This window comes from Tachypleus tridentatus, chromosome 12 (genome assembly GCF_004210375.1).
Source record: "Tachypleus tridentatus isolate NWPU-2018 chromosome 12, ASM421037v1, whole genome shotgun sequence".
Taxonomy (NCBI): domain Eukaryota; kingdom Metazoa; phylum Arthropoda; class Merostomata; order Xiphosura; family Limulidae; genus Tachypleus; species Tachypleus tridentatus.
Window position 1 is genome coordinate 66,458,269 of NC_134836.1, and position 17,736 is coordinate 66,476,004.

General features: G+C 32.9%; 1 long non-coding RNA gene across 6 annotated transcripts in view; it reads left to right on the forward strand.

Moving 5' to 3' along the window:
- Positions 1-17,736, forward strand: part of LOC143233458 (uncharacterized) — a 63,782-nt gene that overhangs the window by 33,037 nt on the left and 13,009 nt on the right. For 2 of the 6 annotated variants that reach the window (XR_013018175.1, XR_013018174.1), the window contains exons 4-5: positions 2,949-3,069; positions 8,897-8,976. This is a non-coding gene — a long non-coding RNA (uncharacterized LOC143233458). Of the gene's footprint in view, positions 1-2,948; positions 3,070-8,055; positions 8,139-8,482; positions 8,592-8,896; positions 8,977-17,478; positions 17,584-17,736 lie in introns of all 6 variants that reach the window. The other 4 variants (XR_013018178.1, XR_013018177.1, XR_013018173.1 and 1 more) reach the window with 4 other exon arrangements.

Genomic DNA, 17,736 nt, shown 5'->3' on the forward strand with positions numbered 1-17,736 from the left:
GATATGCATCAAAATTCAACTTGTAATAATCAATAAAGTGAGAACTGAGACTTGAGAGCTTCAGTACATCCAATGAACTAAGTAATTGACCTGACCACTACTGACTACTGAGTTTTTGTGCAGCCAGTGGAAGTCTTGCTATATTTTGTTCCAACAATAAAACTAGTGTATGAAATAGTTTAAAACTTCCTACACACTTTCATGAATGCACATAATTTAAGAAGCATAAAGGTTGTTACATTTGATAAGTTTAATTTTTCTTCCATTATGATCTTTAATATGTTTGAAAACACTATTAGGAAATGGTATATATAAGTTATAATTATGATATTTATATTTGTTCCAGATTTGAACTTTAATTTTCATGTTTTAGTATATTATTTTAAAACCTCAACTTTTTGTCATCCATAAAAAACAAATTTTTGCCTATTTTTTGTGTCTTTTAATAATCATACTCCTCATATAGTTCCAAGTAATATACAAAACTGAAGATCTTATTTTTAAGTAAACCTAAACAATAAAGGAGTATTTTTATTTTTATCTTGGATTTCATGCTTACATATGTACATAAAAGACAGTTTTGTCTTATAGCGGTTCTTGTTTCAAGTTTTTTCTTCATTGCAACTGTATTTGTTTATTGTGCAAAAAAAGTTAGGTTAGCAGCATGAACTTTGTACATTTGCTGTAAACTACCATGCCTGTTGGGGATCACTCTTGTTCATTCCACACCAGGCACATTTGAACATTACTGTAGATATGATAGTAAGAAAGCTCTTCAGTACATGAATATCATTACTGTGAACTTTCAAACAAGTTTATTTCAATACATGTCCTTGTGTGTTGTTTATTTACAACAAAACTATTTACTTCAACTGGTGAATGTATGTAAAAGTTTACCATACAGGTGGTTTGAAAAACACTGCCTGACCCTAGTTGTATAATATATCCTGTTACAAGATATTACCAAAGGATACAGACGTCATAAATTGTAAAGAACATCAATTTACAGCAATTACTATATCATGTTATATTTCATAGACAAGACCACTGCCCCTGTGTGTGGATTCCTGTACGTGGTGAGGGGTCCTTCCAGGGAAAGTTTTGTTTTTTTAATCTTCTGTTGAATTTTTTAAATTTTGGAACCACTTTCAGTCAATACTTTTGCAACACCCAATTTTGTGGTTTCACTCAGTTGACGCTCAGTCATCCATTTTTCATGACAGAGTGTTGCATCTTCATATGGTTCCTTGTCTCACATGAGATTGCCCTAGTTTTTCATCTTGGGCCTGTCAGTTCTGCCCAATGCAGGGTGTCGTGGAGCATTGTACAGAGTGTCCATTGCTACCCATTTTTGTGGAAAATTCTGTTATCTACTTTTACTTTTACAGAATTTCTACCTCTAGATTTGTTCTTTTGTAGTTTAATTGTTTGGGATCACCAACTGTTCCATTTTGCATATTCTTCTTTGGGTGAGTCTGACCATAGGCTTTTTTGCATCTCCTGCCAGTTTTAACATAGTGCAGCCTCTTTCCTCTTTTCATTGTGTATTTTTGGAGATCTCAGACTGGTATGTGAACTAAAAGTAACACTTTTATCTAGCATAGCTTGCATTATCATGCAGTTTCCTTTTCTTTGGTTTTCGCCTCCCACCAATTGCTATTCTACCCAGAAGATCTAGTGTGATGATTTTTGCTTGTTGTATTTATTTGTCATTTCCATTTCACTTATATATTCCTTGGAACCTCACTGTATATACTTTGATTTTTGTACACATTCCAACATACTGAAAACTACTCAGTCATAAGAAAAAATAAAATGAATGGAGGAAGGTGAGAATCATCAGATACAATGTTACATGAACTACATCTTACACTTCTTGTTCCTGGGGCCATTGGAATCCACTGAGTTGCTGGAATTACCTCACAGGTATTACTTAACAGAAGCCTGCATTGAACATGGGAGAATGGAAAATATTAAACCCATCTCCTCCTTTTAAGTGGCCAGTGTTGAAATGTGTTTTCTGGCAATATAATTGACATAGCCAATTCTGAATTCCAACAAAAACAAAACAAATAAAACAGACAGCACTTTTCTAATCTTTATCCTGAGTTCCAGTGCATTGTCTTGTCATTTTAAAGAACAAGCTTATGATTATGTGGTGATGCTTATATGGAGATTGTGTTTCCTTTCTATTGGTAGAAGGCTACAGTTGTCTTAAGCTACTGTAATGCATGTGGGAACATGTTCAAGGTTTATGGCATGTGGTAGTTGTATATAAGTGAATAGCTCTTAATGGTGCAGAGGTAAGTAGCTATTTGAAAAACATTTATACATAAGGGAAATTTTAATCTTGTCTCTTGAACTGTTGAACAACACTAGAATGAGTTAAAAATATTATAATGTTACTGGTCACTGTAGTTTGTACAAACTGAGTTTTAAGTTTTACTCTGCACAACAGTGTAAGGAAGAGTAATTTTCAATGTGATTACCAAGTTAGAGGTAAATATGTTTATTTTACTTTGAAAGGGTTCAACATCTATTGTTTTAGGAATTTGATTTGGTTTTAGGACTAACAATATCAAAATAATTATCTTCACTATAAGTATACAATTATGAAAGTGAAAACATTGATTTCAAGCCAGTTTGATTTTCTCTTGGACTAAGAATATCTGATAGTCAGAATGTTTGTTTGAAGTTCCTTCAGCATGAACCCTATTTAAGCTTCTGAAAAGCAGAAATTTCATTCCTTCTTTACTTATGTTTAATGGTGTTCTTGATGAAATATAGTGTGCATATTGTTGTGTACAAGATTTCTAAGAGAAATCATTTTATTAAATAATATTTTTCATTTTCTTACTCTGTCATGATGCTGGTATTTATTTTATAAAAAAAAATTTACATTTGAAAATTTTTACCTGTAGTATTATGTCTCTTGAAATATATTTCAGGTTATCTATTTCCAGACACATTTCTCTCCTGGTTTCTTGTAATGGAATTGCATGTCTGGTTAGCTCCAAGTTTTTCTGTATTAAAGGAGTAGGTATGCAGATATACTTGCTTGTCAAAAATGTAAGTGGCACAAAATAATGAAGGTACCAAACATTTGTAGTGGATACGTACGAAAATGTACAGGATAAATAGAACATACATTTAAGATGCTCTTTTAAATATAAATATTTTCATTGCATTCTTCCATTTAAGTACATGATAGGATTGTTGGTTTTAATTTCTAAGAGAAGATACTTGTAAATTATTATATTCTGTGGAATGACTAATGATACCATGAAATTCATTGGCTTTATCAGTTTCCTCTATTTAAAAGTAGGCAATTTCACAACTGTAATCTGACTTTTACATAGAATTTAAAAAAGTGTTTTGATCTTTATTAAATATTTTAACTGTACAGTTGGGAATCCAGCAGTAGGATAAACTCAAAATGCTTACCAAAAACATTGTCCTACATACTTTAGAGCAAGGAGGAATACAGACAAAGAAGCGTGTGAAGCTTCCAAGTAAAATATGAAAAAGTACTTTGTTTTTATAACTCTTTAAAACAGAATACTTAAGGCCCTCTTACCATATGGGTAAAAACCATCTGAAACATCTTAGATACTTCAACCTTCTCATTTCTACCACAAAGTATAGCAGCTATACAAGTTTCAATATCATACATTCCTTAACTCATCCTGCATATGCTTGGTTGAATTGATCAACCATGTGACCACTTTATACTGATTTAAAGTTATTATAGTTGTGATACTACTAAATTTCAATATGAGTATCTTCACAAAATTTGTCAGACTTTCAGTAAACATTACAAGTGTTTTGGATACAAAAAATCTTATTTTTAGTGAAGTATTTTTGATTAACTAAATGAAGATTTGTTCATAAATATGTTGTCTTGTTTCACTATTCCAAGTGCAAGGTGATTTTAATGTTAAAATTAATAATACTTATCTCAAAAATCTCAGATTTCATTTGCTTTATTTCTAAAACCTTCTAAATACATTTTTTGTTTTCAGAAAAAAAACCTGATATTTTATCTGTTTTTCTTTAACCCCTTACAAGGTTATCCAATTTGACCAATCTCATAACCACCAAAAAAAAAAGTTGAAAGAAATCTAAATTAACATTTGTTTTACTACAGTGACTTCAGAATATAATCTGAAATCATATTTATTTATCCTAAGTAGATTTAAACTCATAACAGTATATATATCTATTTATATATACTTAAATGTTTTTTGTTTTATTGCCGTTTGATATTTGTTTGTCCATGTATTACACTATAAGTCGTAAATCACTTGGGGAACATGGGGCTCATATTATGCTATTGAATTACATCACCAATGAGCTACTCCATACTGCTTGTATTTTGTTATATTATAGTTAATCTTAAATACTCTAAAGAGATACCTATTTTTATACTTTAGTTATTTGTATAATAATAAATAAAGAATACGCATGAGAAACAAGTAATAAAGTACTAACCAGAACCACCTATTTTCTTTTTGTTGTTGATTGTGACACTTAACCGTAATGGTAATAGTGCACTAAATAATTTTTTATTTAATTAAATAATGCACCACAAAATATAGAATTATAAGATGCAAAAAAGCAGACAATGTTCAATAACTATCATAGTTTTTGGATTTATAACTTTGTGACAAAAGCTGCTACAAATTCGTTCAAACTAGTCAGTATGTTTCCTGTGGGAAGAAACTTGCATTAGAAGAGAAATTGCCAATTCTCTGTTCAGCAAACAAATAAGATTGAAGGTTAGAAAAATTATGCTTTATCTGAGTGTTGTTGATAATTAATTAGTAATTTAATTTAAATTTGAAACTAAATGGAGGGGTAGTGAATAAATTAAAGAAGGGATGCCTAGAGAAAGTCACATTTCTCACTGTAGGGTATATTCAAGATTGTTTTTTTTCTGTTGCCCTATGAAATTGTAAACTTAAAACTTGTATACTATTAAAATATGGATTATCAAGGATGTGTTTATGCTATATTAACTTGTATGTCTTGAAAAAAAAGTTTAAATTTTGAAGGTAATTCACTAAAAACCTTGTGATGTGCAATGAAGGATGCCTGTAGGAAGAAGGTTAAAGTTTACATTAAGCAATGGAAGGAAGTGTGGACTATTTTTTAGAAGTTCCTATGAAAGTAATGTATTTTATTTGACACACTGGTTTTAAAGGCTATTAAAAAACTTGTAAGATCAAGTGTTCATGTTTTATCAATGACTACAACAAAAGGATGCAAATTTTATGTGTCTGCATGTGTGTGCATGTACATACCGATTTAAACCAGGAACCTTAAGTATATTAATTTAGCTATATAAATTTTTGGAATAAGAAATACTTGTTTCCAAGACACACCTCCTCTCACATTTTAGCTTTATCTCAACAAAAGGTTCTCTTCTTTTCCTGTCTAAGGATTAGTAGGAATTCTACCTTGCTTGCTCCAGTCCTTATGCTCCACTCAATTGCACCTGATGATTTTAATATTGTGACTCTGTTCACTTACATCGGTGCACCCCTTCTACCCAATCCATATATGGCCTTTCTGCTATTCTTTATTATTCACTTTTTCTTGACAGCAAATCATTATAAAAACAGTCTTGCATGTTTACTATGGGTATCTCTTCAGCACTAGTACTACAATTGCAACATTTTCTTTTGACTTAAGTTGTATTTTCTTGGAGCTTGAGTTTCTTTTCTCAATTTTATGATTAAAAACACTTTTTCTGAGAATTTTTTAAATATAAATACATAGATTAATGTATTTGACATGGAGTTTCCTGATGCTCCACCTCTTGTCATGAGTTTAATGTTGCCCAGGCCTTGGGGAGGATCCTTTTGTGGATGACCTACAGTTTCTTATATTTAGAGGCAGAATCTCACATGTGTCTAACGCTTTTTTTCATGTTGGCTTTGAGGCTGAGATTATGGGAGATCAAGGGTGGGTTAGTGATAATTTAGGCTTCTTCTAGTACCTTCCTTTGCTCAGACTGCTACACATGAACTTCAGATGGACATTTTGCATCATGAATCTTTTTCACAACTGGTATATCATGTTAATGTTTTGAGAATTTCTCCTCTGGCTTATGAAGCTTCCCTTTCTTTATTGAAGAAACTATTTTATAACTTGCTTTCTCACCTTGACCAGATGCTGTTGTTCATGGAAGAAAATTTACAGATTAATTGAGGGAGGAAGCTGTCATATCTTGTCCTTCTTGCTTATTGTCTGGCAACCCTTTATTTGGACTCCTAGGTATTAGACCCTCTAATTCCTATTTGGAGTTTTAGACAAGATGCCACTGTTCATCTTAATCAACTCTAGTATTTCAGAATTTGTCACATACAACAGTTTTGCCATTTTTTTCTATGCAACTGTTATCTGAAGCCTACTGTAAATTTCCTACTCAAATTTTGAAGGATTGTATTCATTCTTTTTTTCTGCTCTGGTTAGGTTATTGGCTGCTGCACTATCCTTAGTATATTAATTGGATTGTTGCTGGGATCTTTTGGAGAGAGATGCTTTACTGAAGTGAGTGTGCTTTCTTATGTCAGACCTAAAAGTCCTTAGAGAAACTCCTATATTCAGATAGTCTATTCCTGATGGAATTCCAGATTTCATGGAATGTTTTCTAGATATGGCTCATCTAGATTCTACGCTGGCATCTCAAGTCACCCAGTGTTCTTCTACAGGACAATTTACTGCATCTCCTCTTCAGGTTTCTTGCTCTACTGTTTCAGTGCCACGATCTATTGGAGCATAATGGTGTTTCTGACTTTATTAGCAAAGAACTTCCTTCAAATTGGAGCACATGTTTTGGGATTAGTGGCTACCTTATGGGGTTAGGTTCAGTGGGTTGCATTTCAGAAGGCTTATGTGAGGATAGGAAAGAATCACCACAGATCATTTTAGTTTGGAGGAACAGAGTGGTCATTCTTTACATCTCTTCTGTTTCTCATACGAATTGACTTTCAGCTCCTCAAGTATCATCTTACATCCAACTGTTGAGCACAAACCATCTAGGACATTTTCCTGGATGTTAAAGGAGAATGAAGTTAAATTGGGAACTTGTATAGTGATATCTGACTGAATGGATTTCATTGTGGCTAACCAAAAAATAATGAACATTTTGTAGGACTAGTAGACTAAAATATTGGGACTTACAATTCCAATCTAGCTGGTGTCATGGTTAATATTAGTCATAAAAATACAATTAATGGATTCATCATTAAATATATTTTTTTTTAGGTCTTGATTTTGGTTCAGAATATAAAGTTTAACATTTGCATTTCCAACTTTGATATGGAATGTATTTATACTAACATTTCATGACAAGAAATTATTAATTTAGTAGGTTTAGACAATGAAGTACAGAAACCTCATAACAATACCCTTTATTTATTAATTTAGTAGGTTAGACAATGAAGTATATAAACCTCATAACAATACCATTTATTTATTAATTTAGTAGGTTTAGACAATGAAGTATATAAACCTCATAACAATACCTTTTATTTATTAATTTAGTAGGTTTAAACAATGAAGTATATAAACCTCATAACAATACCCTTTATTTATTAATTCAGTAGGTTTAGACAATGAAGTATATAAACCTCATAACAAACCCTTTATTTATTAATTCAGTAGGTTTAGACAATGAAGTATATAAACCTCATAACAAACCTTTTATTTCCCTTTTTTCTTTATCTTAAAATTTACTGTTGGTTCAGCTTCAAGATTTTGAGTGTAATAAACATAGACCCAAAATGCAGATAATACAGCTGACATTTACTGTAATTGGTTTAATTTTCATGTTGGGTTTGGTCTTCTCCTGATGTTCAAAGATGACATAAGGAAATGATGAAAGAATAAATATTTGTATGATTAAAGTAATGTATATATTTGTTTCAAAATGTGATTTTGATAAAATTTATCTCTGCTTTCAATCAAAATGTTGCAGCATCTTGTCACTGAATGAGTTGCAGCTCTTGTGAATATTATTTCTTCATTGAATTTTTTGTAATTTGTTAGTAGCTATCAAGCTGCTTGAAACCACTCGATACGTATAGCCATTGGGTGGAAGACAGCCTTGGAAGTGTGATAAAAATGTACTAGTAAATATTTAGGAGAAATGTGTTTCTTGAAATTTGTAATGGACTTAAAACATAAACTACCATTTTCTACTTGAATATTTTATAAACATTTTTCTGTGAAGACAAAAGAAATACATTTGCAAAATCACCTTTAGTTGATTATTTATTATCATGGTTACTTTTACTGATGTAATGTTTTTGTGTAGGGCTGTTAACTGAGCTTTAATAGTAAAATACTTTCAAAAGTGTTATTTGTGATGCTCTGTAAATTGTGTGTTCAAAGAACTTATCCTTTCTTGGTTGAGAATGTTTTAAGATTTTCTTATTTTTTATTGGGTTTAATTAAGATTCATCTATAATTTTAGGAGGTGTTTAGTTAGAGTAATGAAGGAAGGAGATAAAGGCAGGTTTATGAGAAATAAAGTTGTTGAGGCTATGTGGAAGGATGTAGATGTGTGACTTAATAAATTAGGAGTAAGTTCTGTTTGTTATACAGATTATCTTCTAAAATCATTATGTAAATTTGAAGGAAGTAAAAAAGTTAGATAAAATAACTTTAGCAAATCTCAAGAAAAGGTTAAAAACCCATGATTAAACTTATTTTAACAACTCTTGTAAATAGGAAAGTAGATCTTTCAAGTTGTTTATTCTTAATCTTGGAGTTATTACCAATCTGTATTTAGTATTTTAGTCATACTATATTTATTATACAGTGAATTTATTTTGGTATTGAAAGTTATTTTAAACTAACAATTTTATAATTCCTGTATATATTTTAGGAATCCAGTATAGCCAAGAAAAAGAAGTCAAACAAGAACTGCAAAACCACTTTCAAGGTTCTTTGTTTTCTTATGATGAGGTATGGAGATTCAGTTTTATATTGTACTCAATTTTAATGTTTAACAACAGTTAAACTTTACCATTATTTTTTTTTAACATAAAACATAGTTATCAATAAGCATATAACTATTGAATGGAAAGCATTTCAAAAAGCATTTATGCTATAATTAAATATATATTATATGTATTAGTTTGTTATAACCTGAAGACAAACTGAAACACAGATAAATTAAAAATAATAAACAAAAAACTCTGCACTAAGTAAAAAAATCCTGGAGTACAGGCTATAATGTGGAATATAAGATGTATCCTGGGTTTTGGAGGTGACTGAAGAAGTAGGACCCATATTACAGTGGGGATACACTGTCTATCAGTCTTAACCTCCATTTGCCAGTCTCACATGAGGAAATAAAATAAAGGAGTATCAATAGATATAGAATAGAAATTAAGAGAGCGAGATGTGGGTGCTCAAGCTACAACATCCCACATCTATATCACCCTTCACTACCTGCAGACGTTGTAAGAAGGTGACTGCTCTCCAAGGTAAAGAAGAAAAATTAATTGAAAAATAAGAATAAGAAAAATAAGGTACTAACATGTGGGGTAAGTAATTTAAAAATTTACCTCTTGAAGTTAGCATACCAGCCCCTATTATGGTAGGAAGGCACTAATTGATGACCCAGTAAACAAATTATACTAGTATAAAGAGTCACATTCACTTATCTAAATGAACTAGTATAGTGCCCAACCATCACCAATTTATTAAGTGTGCTGTAACTATCATGCTCTAAAGAAGCTTTTATGTGCAGCAAGGTGTACATCCAGGTAAAGTAGTGCCAAGTTGTTAAATGACTTTATTCATAAGTAATTATTCATAAAATAGTTATTACAAATTTTTAGTAAAATTTCTCTAATTTTTATTTCTTTATTTAATACATTCTTTTATTTGTTACAGAATGGTTTGATAATTTTATTTAAAGTTTCTTTATTAAATTCATTAGCTTTTGATTTTTGTATCAGTATTTCAACATTACTGATAAAATATTACAATTTATTACAAATTTTACAATATCCGAATAATTGTGAAGTTGTAATGCTTCTAACAGAAGGATATGGTACATTACTCTTGAGAGAGTGTAAACCATAAACTTGAAAGACAAAATACTTTCTTTTATCAAAAATATTTATATTGATATCCTTATCAATTATTTTAATTTCTGAATCTAAATAATGTATTTCTGTATTAGATATTGAAGTAGTTTCAATTTCTATTTCTGCTGGATAAATAGTGTTAATAACATTATTTTGGGATTATTTATACTAATTAAATCATATATATATCTAAGTTGAGGTAGAAATATCTGGATTTTTTCAGTTTTCAATAATTCTAGTCTCATAATACTAAATATATAAATTTGTCATACAAGTAGAATAGTTAGCTCTCATTGGAACTCCTATACTTGTTTACAATAATTATATATTTTTCAATAACCAGATTTTTAATCATCATGAGTAAACATAATTTTTTTTTGTGAAATAAACTTGTTTTCTTTAAACATTATAGAATCAGGAAAAAGAAGGATTTGTAAATGTAGATAAGTATATCGGTATTTATAGCAGTAAGTAGATAACTATTTACCTTAGTTTTATGTTAATCTTTACCAAATAAGTAATATAAAAGCACATATTATATTTAAAAAATTGATACATACGGATATCATAAAACAGTGATGTGAAACTTGTAATGTTAAATTTCGTGTTATCATTTTTATCACATTATTAAGGTCTTCTAAGTGACGACAAAATCCTTGCTGCTGCTATCTGGAGGATTTTATTTTGTTACTCTTGCACTAGTCTATTTTTTCTTGAAGAATTAGTCCATTATGTTCAAAAACAGGTTTGTAACAAACTTTTATAACTTTATTGCATTTACTCTACAACCACAAATATGTTCATAAAACATCCATATATATTCTGGAAATTTAGGGTAAATATATATATTTCAGATATAAATAGGTGAACCAATATAAACATAGATTTCATCAATTATTTATTCTTGAAGAAATACCCATTAAGGTGGATTCTTGTACATGGTCAGAGGACCTCCCAGAGAAGGTTCTGTACTTTCAGTTCATCTCCTCTGACATTTGAATTTCCATCCATGTGTTTGTCGTGCATGGTGACCCATAAAGGGGAGGAGAGGAACCTGGTGGTTGAGGAGTACAACTCTAACACACCACTTTGGCCTTGAATTCCTGTAGACAGGCAACCTTAGGATGGCCTCTCAGGAGCAAACAGTTGACCCACTTGGGCTGCGATCAACCAAGTACCAGTGTTTGATATTCTCAACAGGTGTTGTGAACATTGTATCTGATGCTGGTGTTTAGCTATGGTGCTTAAGAAATCCTGGCATTGCAGTGTATTCTCTTGTAGGACTCAGTGGTAAGTGGTGACTGTGGGCACTGAAATGTTCTTACTTCATTATAGATAACTCCATTCATGAAGACAAAAAAATAAATGAAATTGAGAGAAAAACAATAATTGGTAAATGGTCATGAATGTATGACTGTTCAACAATCACCATCACACTCAGTTTCTGTACCTAGATTCTTCATTTTGCACTTATTGTCTGAGAAGTTTTCAGGTTAAATGTTTCCCTTTTTTATTCAAAAGAAGTTAGAGAGGCTTGCTGACTTCTCCAGGTCAGTAAGAAAGTTACATCTGGATACATTTTGGTGGAAACATCCTCAGTACAACAAACTAAACTCTTTGTGAATTCAAAGAGCATTGAGGGATATACCCATCGAGGTTACTCCCCATTCTATCCTGAATTCCTCAAGAAGTGATATTGTTGAGAAAGACTTGAAGAAGATTCTCGATTCAGAGATCCTGACTGGTTTTCACAGCCAAGGTCTTTCTGCAGTGTGCTGAATCTCCACTTGCAAAAATGGAATTATGCTGCGTACTAATGTTCTGATTTTGACATTTACGTTACCACGTCCTGCCACAGCCAAGACAGGTTATTTGAATTGTAAGGTACGACCATACATTTCCCACCCTCTCAGATGTTTCCAGTGTCAGTGGTTTTGTCACTTGAAGACATCATGCTTGCAAAAATGGAATTATGCTGCGTACTAATGTTCTGATTTTGACATTTACGTTACCACGTCCTGCCACAGCCAAGACAGGTTATTTGAATTGTAAGGTACGACCATACATTTCCCACCCTCTCAGATGTTTCCAGTGTCAGTGGTTTTGTCACTTGAAGACATCATGCTGTGGTTCCTTAACATATGCTCACTGTGGTGGCACAGACAATGATGCCTACGAGTGCACACTGGAACCACACTGTATTAACTGTTGTAGTTCGCACTCTCATACTCTAGTTCTTGCCCTTAGTGGGTGGAGGAGAAAGAGGTGCAATGTTTGAAGACTGTGAACAATATCTCTTACCAAGAAGCTTGGAAGTTATTGTCTTCCACTCCATCTCAGACATATGCTGATGGACTTCATTCCACTGCTACAGTGAGAGTGCACATAGATCTCTCCTAGCCTCCAACAGAATTGTTTGTAAAGCATCTGAAAAGTCTTTTGCCCTCTGTAATTAAAAGAGTTGACAAGTCTACTTCTACTCCCATTTTTGTCCCTGCCACTCCTGGTGACTACCAAGGTCCACTTCCTTTGGCTCTGGGTTTGGGCATTTCCTCAGATCTGTTTTCTTTTCTGGCCCTGAGATGCAAAATAATTATACGTTCACATCCTCAATCACTGGAATCTATCCACAGACAGAGACCTGCCTACTCAACCCAGGGCAGGGTCCATGGAGGTTGATAAACCTCCTTTCAATAAAGAAAAAAAAAACATGGTTGGAAATAGAAAGTATCTCAGCCCAGTTCTCCTCTACTTAAATAAAAATGGCCACTTTGACACACAGGAACTTTTAGGGTTTTTGTTTGGATACTGATGATATTAAGGATTTGATTGATTTTTATCATCCTGTACATGTCTCCTAACAGGAAACATTTTTGAAACCTGCTAATGCAGTCACCTTATTTTCATCAGTCTTTTACTGCTATTGTTCTCTTTGTTTGCTCTCCTTCACTTTTCTCTTAATTTTATTGGTGCGTTGACAGTGGCCCATAGTACAGTGATCATTTTACTATAATTTTGAGAGAGACTGACTGGTAAAGCTAGACCAGGCCAACTGGCCCTCTTTCACTGGTCTCTCAGAACTTGATGCTGCTGTCACCTGTAAGCCATCGATAGACAACTGTGTGGCAGCAGTGACTGATTGTATTGTCCAGACAGCTGTTCAGTGTATTCCTAAAATTTTGACATGTTTTCCATGGTATCCTCACCTGTGGTGGAATTATGCCTGCCACATGGCATGGAGGTTCAAAAACAGGCTTGAGACATATTTCATGGTTATCCCACACTTTTAAACTGCATGCTTTTCAGCAGGTCCATGCACATGCTCATCAGGTAAGATGTCAAAGTCAAAAGGAATTTTGGATTAAGTACACAACTAGCATCTCTTCTACCACTAGTTTCAAAGTCATATAGGACAAGACTCAGAAGGTCATTGGGTGGTATACTTCTGCCCCTCTTTTTAATCTTGCTCTCCAATGGCCATGAAGTTGCTGATGCTCAGAGCATTGCTGATACTCTTAGAGAAAGCTTTTCTCATGCATCTAGCACTTCTGTTTCATCCCTCACTTTCTTAGCCATTAAGATTTGGGCAGAGCAATGTCCTCTTTCCTTTCAAGCTGATTGTCTGTATAACTATAATTGTATCTTTACACTGATGAAACTCAAGCTTTCTTTTCATCAATCTAGGAGTATATCACTTGGATCTGATGATATTAATTACAAGATGCTGCACCATCATTCTCCTGCCTCTCACTACTCTTCTGGTTATTTTTAACTGGATCAATTGCTTTGATGAGCTGTCTTTAAGATATTGTAGACGATGATTAATGCTTATCTTGTTTGGTTTCTTGAATCAAACAACCTCCTTTCACCCACTGCGTGCGTGGGTTTTGTTGATATTGTTCCACCATGGACCATTTGATTTGACTTGAAACATTGATCATGGAAGTTTTTCTCAATCAACATCTTGTTTTTGTTTTTTTTTTTACCTTGAGAAGGCTTGTGAAACTACATTGAGGCATGGTATTTTGTGAGACCTCCATTCATTTGGGTTGTGTGGCCATTTGCCCATTTTTATCAATTCCAGGTTAATGTAAGTTTGAAACTTTTCAGTTCTTTCTCACAAGAACGTGGAGTCCCTCAGGGCTGTCTTTAGTGTCAGACTTTTCATTATAAAGCTTGATGCCATTACTGGACAACACCTCCCTACAGTTACAAATGCACTCTTATGTTTACAATTTCCACATCTCATGTCAATGGTTGAGCATGAGATTTATTGAACAGGAGCTACAGATTGCCCTCAATCATTTACTAAAGTGGACCACAGCAAATGGATTTAACTTTTCTCTTTCTGAAACCCTTTGCATCAATGGGTAACTCACCCCAATTCCAAGCTCCATCTTGGTGAAGTTGTGCTTCTTGTTGTCCCCAAGGCAAAGAAAGTTCTTGAGACTTGTATTTGACCATAAGCTGACCATTCCATACATAAAGCAAATACACGTTAGGCATACAAGGCCACTGAACATCCTCCACATCCTCTCTTCTACCTCTTTGGAAGTGGATTGATGTTCTGTGCTAAAGATCCATCATGCCCTTATTCAAATGAAACTGGACTCAGGGTCTCTGATCATAGCTCTGCCAGAACCTTAGCCTTGAAGATATTGGACCCTATTCACCATTTGGTGCTTCAACTCTGAACAGGGCTTTTCACACTTCTTCAATCCAAAATTTGTACAATGAGTTTTATGAACATCCTCTAGCCTTTTCTGTTTGCAACTGTCTTTACTGTATGCTTCAAAACTTCAATCCTTACCATAACATCTCACCTGGGGTTGTGTTTTCCTTTCTCAGTGGGCCATACTTTTTCAGAATAGACAGTCTGCCATTGTTCTTTTTGGTCATTGTATCTTGATGCAACTGGCTGAATTAGGTCTGTGCTTAGATGAAATTGTTATCTACATAGATTAGCCCATTCCCCCATTGCTTATTACCATCCTCACCTGCAACATTTCATTGAGTGATCTGAAGAAGGATGACATTCCCGATTGGAAGTACCATTTTCTATTTGCTGACCATCTTTCAAACCATTCTTCCATGCCTATTTATATGGATGGTTTGAAATAAGGTGACTCTGTGATGGATTGTTATGGTTTGGTTGTTGCACACAGTTTCTCCTCTACAGTTTCTGTGTTCACTGCCTAATTTTACACCATTTCTCTTGCCCTGGATCACCTAGAAGCTATACAGTACATGAACTATACTATTTATATTGACTCACTTAGCTCTCTAATGGCCTTGGAATTACTTCACGTTAGTTTTCACTCTGTTCTCATCAATATTTCAAACTGTCTGGCCCATTTCTCTTTATAACCTACTTCTATCCAATTTTTATGGATAATGGGTCATGTGGGGTATTCACGAGAACAAGTTCGCTGACACTGCAGCTAAGTCTGTGTGATCTGGTGCTATCACTGCTGTGCCTATTCCATATATGGACTACAGCTCTGTATTCAAGGGTAGACTCAACTCGACTCCAGTTGGCAGTTGACTTGGAGTGAGCAACATGATAATAAGCTTTTCCAGTTAAAACCTTTTTTCAGACTTTGGCCATCTTGTTCCTGTAAGGATCAGAAGGAGGAAGTTGTCCTAACTAGGCAACTCACTGGTTACAGTTTTTTAACTCATCATTTTTTCTTTTTTATCTGGGACTGATACACCAATGTGTGGTCTGAGTGACACTGAAGTCACAATTGCCCACATTTTACTGTCATGCTGTCGTCACAACTGTGAGCAACAGCATCATTTTAGACATGTTTTTACACCTTATGTTGGACAGTGTTATTGGTGATAGTGACACTGTCTACCTCACAAATGTTTTTAATTTTTAAGGGCCATTGACTTTTTTAATTATATTAAAGTTTTATCTAAAATTGGGGCATTGTTTTTGTTTTAACCTAATTTATCTTTACACTTTACAATATTTTTCCTGTTTTTTTGGTTTTTTTTACTGGTTGTTTGGCACATAGCCTAGTTTCTTTGTGCCATAAAACTCCAAACAATAACCTGATCAAACATGATTGCAATTTAGTAGTTGGCCCTACTTTCACAAAACAGGAACTGCTCTTTAGCCAACAATTATTTTAATATCCACTGAAGTCCAACATGTTATTAACCCTATTTGTGTCAGGTATTCTTTACTGTGTATGACACAGAGGTTTAGTGTCTTACATTCAGAATTTTATTAAACTACTTTTTTGTTTGTTATACCTACCAGAATAGCATAAAATCTTTGCTTATAATTCATATGTTAATAGTATACAAGTTTTAAATTCTTAATTCTACGAGGCAATATTTTAAAAAATTCTGAATTTTTCGTAATGTGACATTTTCTCTTGGCATGGTATAATCTCTATTCCATCCATCACCCCTCAGAAAAGTATGAAATTAAATGTAAATTACTCTGTACGTTTGTCATTGCTCAAATAAATCAGATTTGTTATTATTGTCAACTTTGTTTGGTTATGGAGCTGTCGAATTGAAAATCAGGCCCCTCTTGCCAAACCTACTCAATATATTCCTGGACAAATCTTTATCTTATTTTATTAGAAATACTTCACTAAAAAAGTATTGTATTTTGTATGTTAAAGACATATAATATTAAGTGAACTACTGCCATATTTTGTGAAGATATACAAGCTATATTGAACATTAGGAGTATGAAATCTAAAGAGACTTTAAATTGGGTACAAAGTGGTCATGTGTTTTGGTCACATAGACTGATCCTGTATTGCGAAAGTTAATGTATTTACATTTTGTGTATTTACTTTATAAAAATATAGAATTATGAAAGATAGTATCTTTTTGAGCATTAAAATAGCTTTATACTGTGAAACCACTACAAAATGCCAAATTGTATAGTCTTTAAGAATAAATTGGTCAAGTGTATGTGTTGTTTCAAGCCATTATAAAATGTCTGTAGTTATAGATAAATGTCATTTAAACTGAAATAATTTTTTTATATAGTTTCCATTTTGTTAGCAGAAACATAGACATGTAAAATAGTGTTATTTGTAGCCTTTGTATGTTTGTATTTCTGCCTGTGAAAAGCATATAGAATTATCATGAGTTTTATTTTCAGTATTGTGTGAAGTGAGAGAAAAGATAAAGGACAGTCTGTAAAATTCTGACTTTGAAAAATAAAAGAGAGCCTTGTTGGTTTATCTATAACTTTCGGCTAACATTTATCAGTCTCTAATAGTCATTTTAGTTGTAGTTTGTTTACTAACTTTGTAATAATCATATAATTACAAACTTTCTTTTACTATGGTGACAGGAAATAAAGTATATTTACCACATACATATTATTTTCTAGTCATGGCTTGAAAAGGTTTAAGTGGAAAACCAACCAAAATGATGAATATGAGATTTAATGGCATGATTTATCTACGGGTACATTTGACCTCATTATTAACCACCAGTAAGTTTCTACAAAACCTACTCATGCTATATGTAAGTCCTTCCTTTTTTATCCTTTTTTTCAAATTAGTACAACTATGATCAGTTAGACAATTTGGGATTTAGTTTATGCATTAAGGTTTGTTGGAATTAATAACATAGTGGAGACTGTAGT